The sequence below is a fragment of the Pristis pectinata genome, chromosome 23 (assembly GCF_009764475.1).
Source record: "Pristis pectinata isolate sPriPec2 chromosome 23, sPriPec2.1.pri, whole genome shotgun sequence".
Lineage (NCBI taxonomy): Eukaryota > Metazoa > Chordata > Chondrichthyes > Rhinopristiformes > Pristidae > Pristis > Pristis pectinata.
The window spans coordinates 36,034,362-36,047,708 of NC_067427.1; the positions used below are offsets into that span (position 1 = coordinate 36,034,362).

At 49.7% G+C, this 13,347-nt stretch overlaps 1 non-coding gene across 1 annotated transcript; it reads right to left on the minus strand.

Moving 5' to 3' along the window:
• Positions 1-3,065: 3,065 nt before the first annotated feature.
• Positions 3,066-3,138, minus strand: trnav-cac (transfer RNA valine (anticodon CAC)). The gene has a single exon. It is a non-coding gene; the product is annotated as a tRNA-Val (tRNA).
• Between the last annotated feature and the right edge of the window lie 10,209 nt (positions 3,139-13,347).

Consider the following 13,347-nt stretch of genomic DNA (forward strand, 5'->3'; position numbering starts at 1 on the left):
GGACTAATGTAAAGAGGCAGTACACTCTTAAGGGCAAGACCCTTAACAGCGTTGAAGAGCATAGACCTTGGGGTGCAAGTCCATGGCTCATTGGAAGTGGCTACACCGGTAGATTGGGTGGTTAAGAAGGCTTTAATTAATTGAGGTATTGAGTACAGGAGTCAAGAAGTTATGATGCAACTCTATAGAAATCTAGTTAGGCCTCATTTAGAGTATTGTGAGCATTTCTGGTCACCTCACTACAGGAAGGATGTTGAGGCTTTAGAGAGGGTGCAGAGGAGGTTTATTAGAATGCTGCCTGGCTTAGAGGGCATTTGCTATCAGGAGAGGCTGGACAAACTTGGGCTCTTTACTTTGGAGCGGTGGAGGCTGTGGGTTGATCTGTTGGAAGTGAGGGGCATATATAGGGTGGACAAACAATATCCTTTTCCCATTAGTGAGCGAACCAATACCAGAGGGCATGTATTTAAGGTGAGAAGGGGTAGGTTCAGAAGAGATTTAAGGGGTAAGTTGTTTACTCAGAGAGTGGTGAATGCCTGGTATGCCTTGCCTGATAGGGTGGTGGAAGAAAATTCATTGGGGGCTTTTAAGAGAGGATTGGATGGGCACATGTATGAGAGGGAAAAGGAGGGATAGGAGCATATTGTAGGTAGGAGGGATTATCTATCTCAGCACAACAATGTTGGCCGAAGGTCCTGTTCTGTGCTGTACTGTTCTACGTTCTATAAGTAGCAACGACCCATCACTCCTGGATGAGCTCAATGCCTTTTATGCACGCTTTTACATGGAGAACTATGACACACCCACACAAGCCGCAAATCTCCGGATGACCCTGTAATCTCAGTCTCTAAGGCCGACGTCAGGGCATCCTTCAAGAGGGTGAATCTACGGAAGGCGCCTGGTCCAGACATCATACCTGGCCGAGTACCAGAGATCTGTCTGGACCAACTGGCTGGAGTGTTTTGGACATATTCAACCTCTCGCTTCTGGGTTGCCTTTATTACCTCTCTGATTCCTGCTCCCACCTCTCTCTCTCTCTCTCTCTCTCTCTCTCTCTCTCTCTCTCTCTCTCTCTCTCTCTCTCTCTCTCTCTCTCTAGTGTGAAAGCTGAACTTTGATTATGTCTTCGACAGGACGTGTCTGTCTGCGTTTTATGGTCAGCCGACTGGCGATTGATTCACGTTCATGTTCGATCACAGTGTCTGAAGAGGGGGGGGGGGGATACTGCAAACACACTCCAGGCCTATGAAAATCTGGGTTCTTCCATACCAGAGATATGAACTGGCGGCACATCTACATGTAGGTACAGCCATCCTTAGCTATCGAGAACACATGTGGAATGCCATTGACCAGGGAGTCCAAGGAAGCTGAATATTGCCGAAACCAGTGATCAGGATACGCCCCACTGGAACTACCGCAGGTCATATGTCTGTCAGGAGGACTCCCTACGGGAAGAGCCAAGTTCACAGGACACATTCTATGTACTCCCAACATGTCATCGACCAGCCTTTTCCGGCACGTCCCAGACATGTACCATTCAAACTGCGGATATAGTGGTCGAGACAGAAGTCTCTAGGACCAACAGGTCTCGTCGCTGACGCGTAAAAACTGTCCGGAGGCAAGAGGTTATTCTTGACGACAAGACATAATTACCAATGTTTCAAAACAAATGAATACAGGGTTGCTACCAATGGCGGAATTGTTGTGGGCAAACGAGAAGTTGAAGTTAATCGTTATCTTTTACCACAATCCATGTTCCATTCATCAGAAGCGAGCCCGTGCATGTTTGTAAAGACATTAAATGTTTCGATTCGCACAGGTGCAGCGTCTCTTCATTGACCTTGACGTGAAAAACAACACAACATTGCAATTTCAAATAAATCTGAACAACAGAACACGGTTTTCAAAATCCACTGGTGTGTCGGTTTATGATTTCGCTCCGTGACCAAAAGGACAATTGGCAGTTGGTGAAGTTAAAACCATCGAACATGTTCCATAATTCAAAATATGACAGCAGATGACGGATGTTGCCCATTGATATGTCTGAAGGATCCCGGAAAATGTCTTGCTCCATTTGAAAAGCAAGTTGAAAAGCTGCTGAACCTATTGCCCAGAATTACTGCATTGTGTACTTTCATTCACACACTTAGATAATATTGCCAGTGGATACTGCATCCCATTCTTCAGCTCCTGCCTGCACTTGGACTGAGTCACCGCATAAATGCAAGTGTTTGTGCAGCAGCTCAAAAGAAGAAGCATGTAGCTGGTTTCATCCGCGATAAATATCGGGTCGCTGAAACTGGTTGCATAATAACGCTGAGTAATTTGCACCCAGAGAAAAAAATATAAAATACGTCATCCAAAGCAGTATGAAATTGCTAGATATGGCAAAGAGTAATATGATGGACTTCCTTCTGTTTTTCATCTCGGAATCATTGTGATTCGCATCATTCTTGCTGCCTCTCAGACTCTTGCGGACTCTACTGGCAGAGAAAATGTGTCCCACGGTTAGCGCATTGAGCAGTGATATCAGGAATATTGGAAGTAGAGGGGTGAAGCAGCGGTGAATCCAGGTGAATCCCACCCATTCGGGTTCAGGAAAACCTCCTGTTTTACAGCACAGCCCCAAGATACGTTCGGCACTGTGAATAAAGGATTAAATGCAAAGTACCAGGGGACGTTTTTGCAACAGAACAGCGGGTACACAGTTCCAATAACCCGGGCTTCAGTTTTCTCGGTTCAATACTTCGCCCTAAACTTGTGACAACAGATCATCACAAATCGATCAAATGTGAAAGGAAGTGTCAACTACACGGTATGTCTGTGGCTGCATGATTGAGGGCCCTATGGACTGAGCACACGAGTAATATAAAGGACATGGCGAGATGGAGTGACTGAGAGAGAGGGAGAGCAAACAGAAGGCATGTAATTTGGTTCCACAACAGGTATGCGGAATTTCACTGAATAAATTGTTCCTGACATCAGAGCAAAGAAGAGGCGTGGTGAGTCGAGTTCGTCTTCTTGGCATCCCCAGCGGTCAAAGAGGGGAGGAGGATCCAAAATCATGTTCCTGCCCAGGATCGAACTGGGGACCTTTCGCGTGTGAGGCGAATGTGATAACCGCTACAATTCAGAAACCACGCCGATGTGACACGCCTTTTTACATAGAAGATGGAATCTGCAGGACGCTGACAATAAAACAGAGGCAGGGAGTTCAGTGAAATAGGTCCAGTCTGGGAGGAAGCTGAAGCTGGGGAAAAGTTTCTCGTGTTTCCATCGGTGTCGGACAGTGAACGTCAGTCCAACATGTTTACAGTCACACCACAGAATCCGGCGTTGGCGCTGACGGTGCTGTAAGGGAGCGCATCAGAGCAGCGCCACACTTACAGAATATTCTCAAAGTCAGGTGGGAATCAGGTAAACACAGGAGGTCTGCGGCTGAAGTTCTGGAAGCCGGTCCCGTGAAATATAAACAGCTAGCACCCTGTAAGCCAGAGCACCGAGTGTCAGTGTAAATAAAGTGGAGCGAATTTTGACCTGCTGAGAATTTCGTGCATTTCTTTCATTAATTTGGATGAAGTATCGACCTGTCCCTTCCAGCACAGATTGACGACAATTCCCAGTGGGCAACAGCTGCCAAGCGTTGCGCATGCGTACCAGGAAAACGTGGTTTGCTGTATTTCAGCGAATCGCTCTCCTGCCGATGCACCTGCACACCAGCAGTGCAAGCAGCAGAAGAAGCGGCGGTGTGTATTCTCCCCTGTGAGCCGCCATCTGACCCGGGGGGGGGGGGGAAGCGAAGCGACGCAGAGGAGCCGGCGGAAGCCTGGCCTCGGAGCGCGGAGAGCAGCAGACCCGCTCCCACCGCCGCAGGGTACTTGCGCCCCGTCCGCACCGCAACTGCGGGTCCCCATCGGCAAGTTCAGGGCTTCTCAACATCCGTCACCCGGGGCAACTCTCCGTCGAGTGAGCAAAGATCCGCCCCCTGGACTGCCGGATGCGGGAGATGAGCATTAAGTCTGCCGCTTGCTCAAACAAATCTGGGCAGGGGGATCTTCACGTCTCCTGGAGTGGCACACGAAGACGTGAATACACTGGGAGAGAGCACATGGAGTGGAACGGATTGCAGAGGCGGACACACATTGAGATCGTGAGGACGGAACCCACAAAGGCAGATGCAGGTGACGGCTTAAATGAATACTTCTCATCTGCAGTCACCATGATGAAGGACAATGCAGCTGAACTATTTGGGAAGGAGCGGTGGGGTTCTTGGTCAAATTACCATTAAAAGGAAGAGGTGTTTGATTACAGGGCAGGTCCATGCACAGACAGAGACAACCATGCACAGGCGGGCACAACAGAGAGAGGGACAGTCAGATACAGGCAAAGACAAAGGGACGGTAAGATACATGATGAGACAGGTGCAAGGACACAGCATGTACTCCTGCAGCAAGCAGTTCGTATGTTGATGGGAAATGCTTGTGCATGCTGCTGATATGATGTTATGACCCATGATGCTGCTTCAAGTATGTTTTTCATTGCACCTGTGCACGGATGTATTTGTGCATGTGACAATAAACCCACCTTCGACTTTGTGAATGACTATGAGCACCTGCCACAGAAAGATACAGGGAAAGTACGAGAAATGGGATGTGTTTAAATGGTAATTAGAATGAGATGCAGAGGAGAGAAGAGACCAGAGTGAGAGATTGTGATAAATTCAGTGTATGAAGATGCAGGGACACACATAGACAGAGGCAGAAACACACTCTTTAGAGGCAGGGGCACTAATTGAGGTTGTGACACTCACTAACAGGGACAATCACGCTTATAGACAGTGGCAGGGACATTCACTGACAGGGACAGTCATTGACAGGGAGAGGGACACACACGGAAAGGGACACTCAGTGACAAGGACTCAGTGACAGAGGCAGGGACCCGCAGTGACAGAGGCAGGGGCATTCATTGCCTCTTACAGAGACTGACACAGGCAGGAACACTGCCAAACAGAGGAAGTCATGCACACGCATGTGCAAGAAAGGGAGAGAGAGAAAGCCAGGCAGGCTCAGGTACACACAATCTGAGGGAGAGAAAGAAAAAAAAGTCAGGAGCAGAGGAAACTCCCAAAAGAGGCAGAGACACTCACTGACAGAGGAAATCATGCACAGGTGGGCATGAGGAAAGGAGAGAGAGAGATAAAGGCAGGCAGACACAGGCACACGAAATTTGAGGGACAAGTAAAGGAAGAGTGGGGATAGAGGATGCATCCCACAGACAGAGGCAGGTACACTCACATACAGATGGACAGACATAATTGCAACCTATGGCAGTCACAAACGAATTCAGAGGCTGGTACATTCAATGTCAGAGGGGGAGCACTTAAAGCTATGTTCCTACCCACAGAGAGAACTTCAGGAATATTCAGGCAGCTGCAGAGACAGGCACAATCAGAAGCAGGTACAAGTTGACTCATAGACAGACACTCTGCAAGACAGAGGCAGGGCAGCTGTCTGACAGAGGAAATCATGCACAGGCAGACACAAGAAAGACAGAGAAAGAAATGCAGGGAGACACAGGGCACAGCACACACAATTTGAGGGACATGTATATACAGAGACAGGGACAGGGAAACACCCCAGTTACACTTACACAGATGGACAGTCAAAATTGCAAATGATGGCAGTGACAATCAAATTCTGAGGCTGTCACTTTCTATGTCAGAGGTGGAGCACTTAAAATCAGGTTCATCCCCACTCAGAGACACATTCAGGCAGCTGCAGATGCAGACACAGTCAGAGGCAGGCAGAAATCCACACACACAGGAACACCACAAGAGAGAGGCAGGAACACTCAGTGACAGGGACAGGAACAGTCAAATAGAGAAACAGGTGAATGCACAGATGGAGACAGGCACCCACTGGGAGGTAGGTGCATTCAGAGAGGTATCCACACCTTTCAGTCAATTCAGAGACAGAGCAGAAAAGACAGAGGCGCCTGAAATGTGGGGGGGGGGGGGGAGGAGGATTGAAACACAAAATAGACACAGATCCACACATACACAATCACGGACACAAGTCCACACATACACATACACAGAGATAGGTCCACACATACACAATCACAGAGACAGGTCCACACTACACAATCACAGACACCTCCACACATACACAATCACAGAACTGGTCCACATGTACACAATCACAGAGACAGATCCACACGTACACAGTTCCACATGTACACAGTCACAGACACAGGTCCACACGTACGCAGTCACAGACACAGGTGCACACGTACACAATCACAGAGACAGGTGCACACATACACAATCACAAACACAGGTCCACACGTACACAATCACAGACAGATGTACACACGAACAAAATCACAGACACAGGTACACACATACATAATCACAGACACAGTTACACTAGTATACAATAACAGAGAAAGTTACACATGAAAAAAGGAAGGCACACACTCAGATCAATATCCATTCTCACTGACAGGCTGGCAAACACATGGAGGCAGAGCAGTTACAAAATGGGGCATGTACGCACACAGGCAATGGAAGACACATACAAATATTTCTGCAGACAGGCAAACACACAGAGTAAGAAAGGCGGGAAGAGCCAGAGAGGCAGGATGCAGAAAAACAAACAGGAACCTGAACAAACAGAGCTATATGCTGGAGCATTCATTGAGAAAAGCAGGACAAACTGGTAATAGAGGCAGGGACATGAATGTACAGAAGCAGGTGACCACTTCAGTGAGTACTTCTCAGCTGTGTTCACTGTATTGAAAGGTGTTGTTGTTGGGGAATCCAGGGAAGGAGCAAAGGGAATTCTTGTACAACTTGCTGTCACAAAGAAGGAGGAATCAGATGTTGCAGAGCGATTAAAGGTGGCTGAATATCCCAGGTGTGATGAGATGGATCCCAGGCTGCTGTGGGAGGCAGAGGAGGAGATTGTCAGGGACTGACAGAAATGCTCAAATCATCCCTGAAAAGGTGCCGGATGACTGGAACACATCAAATGTGGTGCCCTTATTCAAGAAGGGCAGCAGGAATAAACCAGGTCATCACAGGCTGCTGAGTTTTATATCAATGGTAGAAAAAGGATTGGATTTTTTTTGGATGGACAGGCTCAATCTGTATTTGTACTGACGGTAATTCTCAGGGATGGTATAGATGACTTTGATCCGGTGACACCTTGACTGACTAATTTGTTTAATTTTTGAAGTGTTAACCAGCTATGTTAATAGGGACAATGTGATTCCTCTGCTCTGCAAGTATTTCGTTGAGATCTGTGATGAGGTCTCAGATGGGTAATGGTTTAAAAGTTAAGGAGGGGTCATGGGATCAGGGGTAATTAGTTAAATTTCAATCAAAGCAGGCCTGGTGAATGTTGGCAGAAGTTGAGGAGTGTGCAGTGAGTGGAAGTGTGTGGTCCACGTTTTAAGATGGGAACCTGTACTGGGACTTGATGCCTGTGACAGACAGTTATGACATGGATTTCAACCTGGCAGGAATGATTAATTTCACAGATGGCATGAAAATTGGTCCTGTTGGAAATTTTTGTCTGCTCAATAAATTAAAAGAGCTGAGTGGTCAGAGACTGTGGCAGGAACACTCACAGACAGAGGACAGGGTTACTCACAAGCAGGGGGCAGGAACACTCACAGGCAGAGGGCAGGAGCTCTCACAGACAGGGGCAGGAACACACAGGCAGGGTGCAGGGACACTCACAGGGAGGGGGCAGGGACACACAGAGGGGACAAGATTGCTCACAGGCAAGGGGAAGGGACACAGACAAGAATGGAGCAGGAACGATCACAGGCAGGGGGCTTGAACACTCACAGGCAGGGGACTGTAACACGCACAGACGGGGGAGGAACACACAGGCAGTGTGCAGGAACACTCAGGGATGGGGCAGATACACACGGGGAGGGGACAGGACTGCTCACAGGCAAGAGGAAGGGATACACACAGGCATGGGACAGGAACACACAGGCAGGGGGCAGGGGCACTCACAGGCAGGGGGCAGGGATCACACAGGCTGGGGGCAAGGACCCACACAGACGGGAAAGAAACACAGATGCCGGGTGCAAGGACTCTCACAGGGAGGTGGCAGGGGTACACACAGGCATAGAGCAAGAATAGTCACAGGCGTGGGACAGGAACTCTCACAGATGGGGGAGGAACACACAGGCAGGATGCAGGGACACTCACAGGAAGGGGGCAGGGACACAGGGAGGGGACAGGATTGCTCTCAGGAAAGGGGAAGGGACACAAACAAGCATGGACAGGAACACACAGGCATGGGACAGGAACAAACAGGCAGGTGCAGGAGCCCTTACAGGGAGTGGGCAGGGGCCCTACCGGGTAGGGGGCAGGGTCTCTCACAGGCAGGGGGCAAGCACACAGGCATAGAACAGGAACACTCACAGGCATAGGACAAGACCACACAGGCAGGGGCTGGTCACTCACAGTGAGGGGTCAGGGACACTCACAAGGAGGGACTAGAATATTCACAGGGATGTGGCAGGGCCACTCACAGGTACGGGGTAGGAACTGACACAAATGGGGCAGGAACACACAGTCATCGTCAGGGACACTCACTGGGAGTGGCAGAGACGCACAGGGAGGGGATAGGATTGCTCACAGGAGGGGGCATGGACACACAGGCATGGAGAAGGAATACTCAGGCATGGGAGAGGATGTCTCATAGACAGGAGGGAGGCACACATAGGCAGGGTCAGGAATACTCACAGGGAGGGGGCAGGAACACACATGGAGGGGACAAGATTGCTCACAGGCAAGGGGAAGGGACAAACAAGAATGGAGCAGGAACACACACAGGCATGGGACAGGAACGCACAGGGAGGGGACAGGGAACCTCACAGGGAGGAGGCAGGGACCCTCACAGGCAGGAGGCAGGGACCCTCACAGGGAGGGGGCAGGGACACTCACAGGGAGGGGGCAGGGACACTCAGTGATTGGAAAGGAAAGCTCAGGCAGTCAGGAACATTCACAGACGAGGACAGGGACACACAGGTAGGGTGTAGGGACATTCACAGGAAGGGGGCAATGTCTGTCACCGGCAAGGGGCAGGAACCTTCATAGGGGGAGGGCAGGAGCACTCTCAGTGACAGGGCAGAAATTCTCACAGGGAGGAAGCAAGAACACTCACAGGGAGGGTCAGCAACACTCACAGACAGAGGACAGAGACACACAGGGATGGTGCAGGGACACTCACAGGCAGGGGCAAGAACAGTCACAGCAAGTGGCAGGAATACTTGGAGCAACCAGAGATGCTGTTGCTCAGAGGCAAGAGCAAATTCGCACAGGCAGGCAGACCAGCAGAAGGATACCGGACACTAGGAGGCTCGGGCAAGGACACTCACAGATGTCAGGTCCACATATATTACAGAGACTGGGGCACAAGTATACAGAGGGATGTGGGTGAATAAAGAAAGAAACAGACACACTGACGAGCTGGTGTACACACAGTTACAGTGGAGAATCATTGAGAGATTGGCACAGTGACAGAGAGATTGAGAAGTAATGGCAGGAACACAGACAGAGGCAGGTACAGTCAGACAGAGGCTGGATATTCCTCAGAGAGAGAGCCAGGTACACTCACAGACAGTGCCGAGTACACAAACAAATAACACACAGACGAATGCAGACAGACACACTCAAGGACAGTGGCATGCACACTGATATCCTGAGGGAGACAACTGAATGGACAAAGCCAGGTGCGCACAAATATAAAGGCAGGTTAGCTCATACACAGAGACTGATACAGAACCATACACACCAGCAGAGAGAAGAGAGAGGCCTGCACACTCACAGTCAGGTGAAGGAGCTCACAAATATGGTGACAGGTGCACACACTGACGGGGAATAACACACAGACTGCATGCACATATACACAGACACTGAAGCAGGTACATGGTCAAAAATTGGACAAAAGAAGAGAAATAGGAACATTTACGGGAACGAGCAGGTGTCCCCAGTGAAGTGGCAGTTTGAGGCACCGACAGAGATTGGCACATAATCAGAAATAGACATTTCTTCCAGAGCAAGAGAAAGAGAGAGAGGGACACAGGAACAGACAGAGAGAGGGGAAAAGTAGTCGCCGAGACAGTAGAAGCATGTAGAGGGACAGAGGCTGGTACACTCACAAACCGGCAACCAGAAAACATTACATACATGGGTAGACACACAGACAGCGAGATGCAGGCAGACGCATTTTCAGGGGCATGTGCACTCAGTGTCACTGACTGTCATACTTACCGGCATGGTCAGTCAGGAAGGACGTGCAGGGACACTCACAGCAACTGCAGTGCACACACTGTCAGAGGCAGGGGTAAATCCATCTGGGCAGCATACTAGCAGATGGAGTCAGGAACCTTCATGGACGGTGCAAGAACACTCATACAAGGAGGCAGATCCACACACACATACAGAGACTGGGATACTGACAGACAGAGACAGCCACAGGCACTCATAGAAAGAGGCAGGCACAGTAACAGCCAGAATCAGTCACACTCGGTGATGGATCCAAATACATCTGCAGTTAGACTCAGTGAAAGGTCTACTCAAGAGAAGGGGCAGGTGCATGCAGACACAAAGTACTCTGACAGACAGGAGAAAGCACATTCATAGACAGAGGCAGATACACTCACACAGATTCAGCCAGGGAGGATTGCAAATACAACCATGCACATAGAGAGAGGCAGGCGCAAATAATCAGGAGGTAGCTGCACTCAGTGATAGAGGCCGCCACACTTACAGACAGGGACAGGAAGCTCATAAACACATGCAGACACTAAACGAAAGGCAGCACAGGAACTCTGTGTTGAGTCTCTGTTCATTGGTTGCCCATAGACCAACGTTGCACTGTGAAATGTAGTTCAAGGTGGAGTTGGATGGGACAGGAGAAGCTAAGATACTGGAGACAAGAAAGGATCAGTTTTCACAAGCTCACCCATCCCAAAATGACCGACAGTCAACGAAAGAATCTTCGCCTGCATCCGCGAGATAGGGAGCTGCAGCTGACAGTCGTGAAACGCTTCGAATTAACAATGTAATTAAAGTTGTCTGCAGACGTCTCTGTATTGCACTTGCTTACAAACGTTACTTAAAATGGTTTATTCTTCAGTTTCAGGATGGTATGGCTTTCTGCACACAATTAACTTTAATTGTTTGTTTCGCCTGCACGTTTTCTTTCAGTCACCGACATGTGACACCGAGTTCCCTTTGAACAGAAAAGTTTCCCAATCTATCACTGTTCAGACAATATGCTGTCATCCTGTTTTCCCTGCCACCGTGGTTCCTTCACGTGTATCCGTGTTATACTCTGCCAGTCATATTTCTGTCCGCTCACTCTCATTGTCTGACTTGCAATGGAGCCTCTTTGCATCCTCTTCACAACGCACAATCCCACTCCGATTCGCGTCTTCTGCAGAAGTTGCCCCTCCAAGTGTAATCTTTCTGCACATAAATTCTGTGAATGGGGTGGAGTCGGTTGCGAAGACGTTGCAGTTGAATTTAGTTGCGCGTGTTGGCGTAACACTCACACTCACACTGCGCCAACTGCATCAACGCACGGCCCGGCTAATTTCAGTTCACCGAGTGGACGTTGACCAGTGTCAGGTGCAGCGCTGATGCCTGGGCTCCACACCTGCAGGTGACATCACAGCGGAGTCCCTCCTTTGCCCCGCCCTCCCCAGGACAGTGCGGACTCTCCTTTCATCTGCGAAGCGGTTTCTCAGACGCGGTGCATCACGGGAACAGCAGATGCGATTACAGTGTCTCATTAACACTGACTTAACTGCACTAGGACTGCTTCACTCCGCGCTTCATCGCATTACCACCCTGAAGTCTTTCCCCACCGCCTTTTTACCGTCCATTCCGATTCTCCAATGCAATCCCTTTCCATGATGCTCATTCTTTCATCCTTGCTTGATTCATGACCCTTGTCCTTCCCCTTCAGTACCAACGCTGAAATACTACCCCGCTCAAGTACCTGTTAACCATGAGTGACAGTGAAAGCCCTCTCAATGAACCCTTCTACCCGAAACCCTAAACATCCGACCTTCAGTAACTCACTGAGAGGTTCCTACGATTTTCAGCTGAACCACTTGATCGCTGGTACGATTCGCCCCTTGGACTCCCACACACCGTGAACCTTCAAACCAGATTTCCGTCCCGTCCCGACTCCTGTATCACCCAGACCCTGTTATCAGCGCCTTGTTCCCACGACATACCAATGTCTGAATCTTTCCCTTGCTCAGCCTCCGATAATTTCGTCCCTCCCTCCATAATAAACCTTTTGTGGTGTGAGTGTCGTTGCTGTGCGTTGTCCTGGTGAAGACTGTTTGGTTTCCACGTGTAGTTGTCGCCTCTGATATTCTAACGCCAGGCGCCCTGGCCCGCCTCAGAAAACCTTAAGAAAATCAAGACACGGAGGTGACCCTGTGGTATCTGCAGTATGTATTATTTCTGAGGGCAGCCCATGATTTCAGCCAGCGGTGATGCAGGGATCAGGGGTAATGAGAGCTCAGCAATCGCACAGAATGGCCCTGCACCAATCTCACAGCCCGTGGTCCTGTAGGGAGGAACCATTTCCGGATACTGTGTTCAATTCCATGAACATATAAACAGCTAATAAATGCGCTGGTGACTGGGAGAGGGCAAACGGTGCCTCTTTGATGTCCGGGGTCAGCTCCTGAGTGTGTCAACAGAGGGAGACATCTCCAGACCAGACCAAATATTTCCTCTAACACAGAGACCCAGGGTGTTCCAGCTGTCTCTCCTGGGAACCAGGGAGGGGAAGGGTGGGAATGGGGGAGAGAGAGAGAGCAAGAGGGAGAGCGAGAAGGAGAGACGGGGACAAAGAGGGAACAGGGAGAGGGAGAGAAAGGGGAAAGAGAGGAGAAAAAAAGGAAGAAGAGGCGGAAAAAGAGAGTGGGGAACAGCGAGGAGGAAGAGAGACGAGGAGAGAGATAGAGAGGGAGGGGAGAGAGATAGAGAGGAAGGGGGCTGAGACAGAAAGGAGGGTGGGAAGGATGGAGAAAAGGGAGTGAAGGAGAGATGGTGCTGGAGGGAGAGAGATGCAGAGAAGGAGAGATGGATCGTAACAGAGATCTGGACAAGAAGAGGAAAGAGACAGTCACACACAAAGAGAAAACCAGGTAGCGAATTGAGCGAAGGAGGTACGTAGAGTTTGGGAGGGAGAAGGAGCCTGAGACAAACAGGGAGATTCACCTCACACCGGACGACAGCGTCTGTTCTCAGAGTGTGGAAACTCTATTTGCATCCGACTCCCTGCTTCTGGTCCT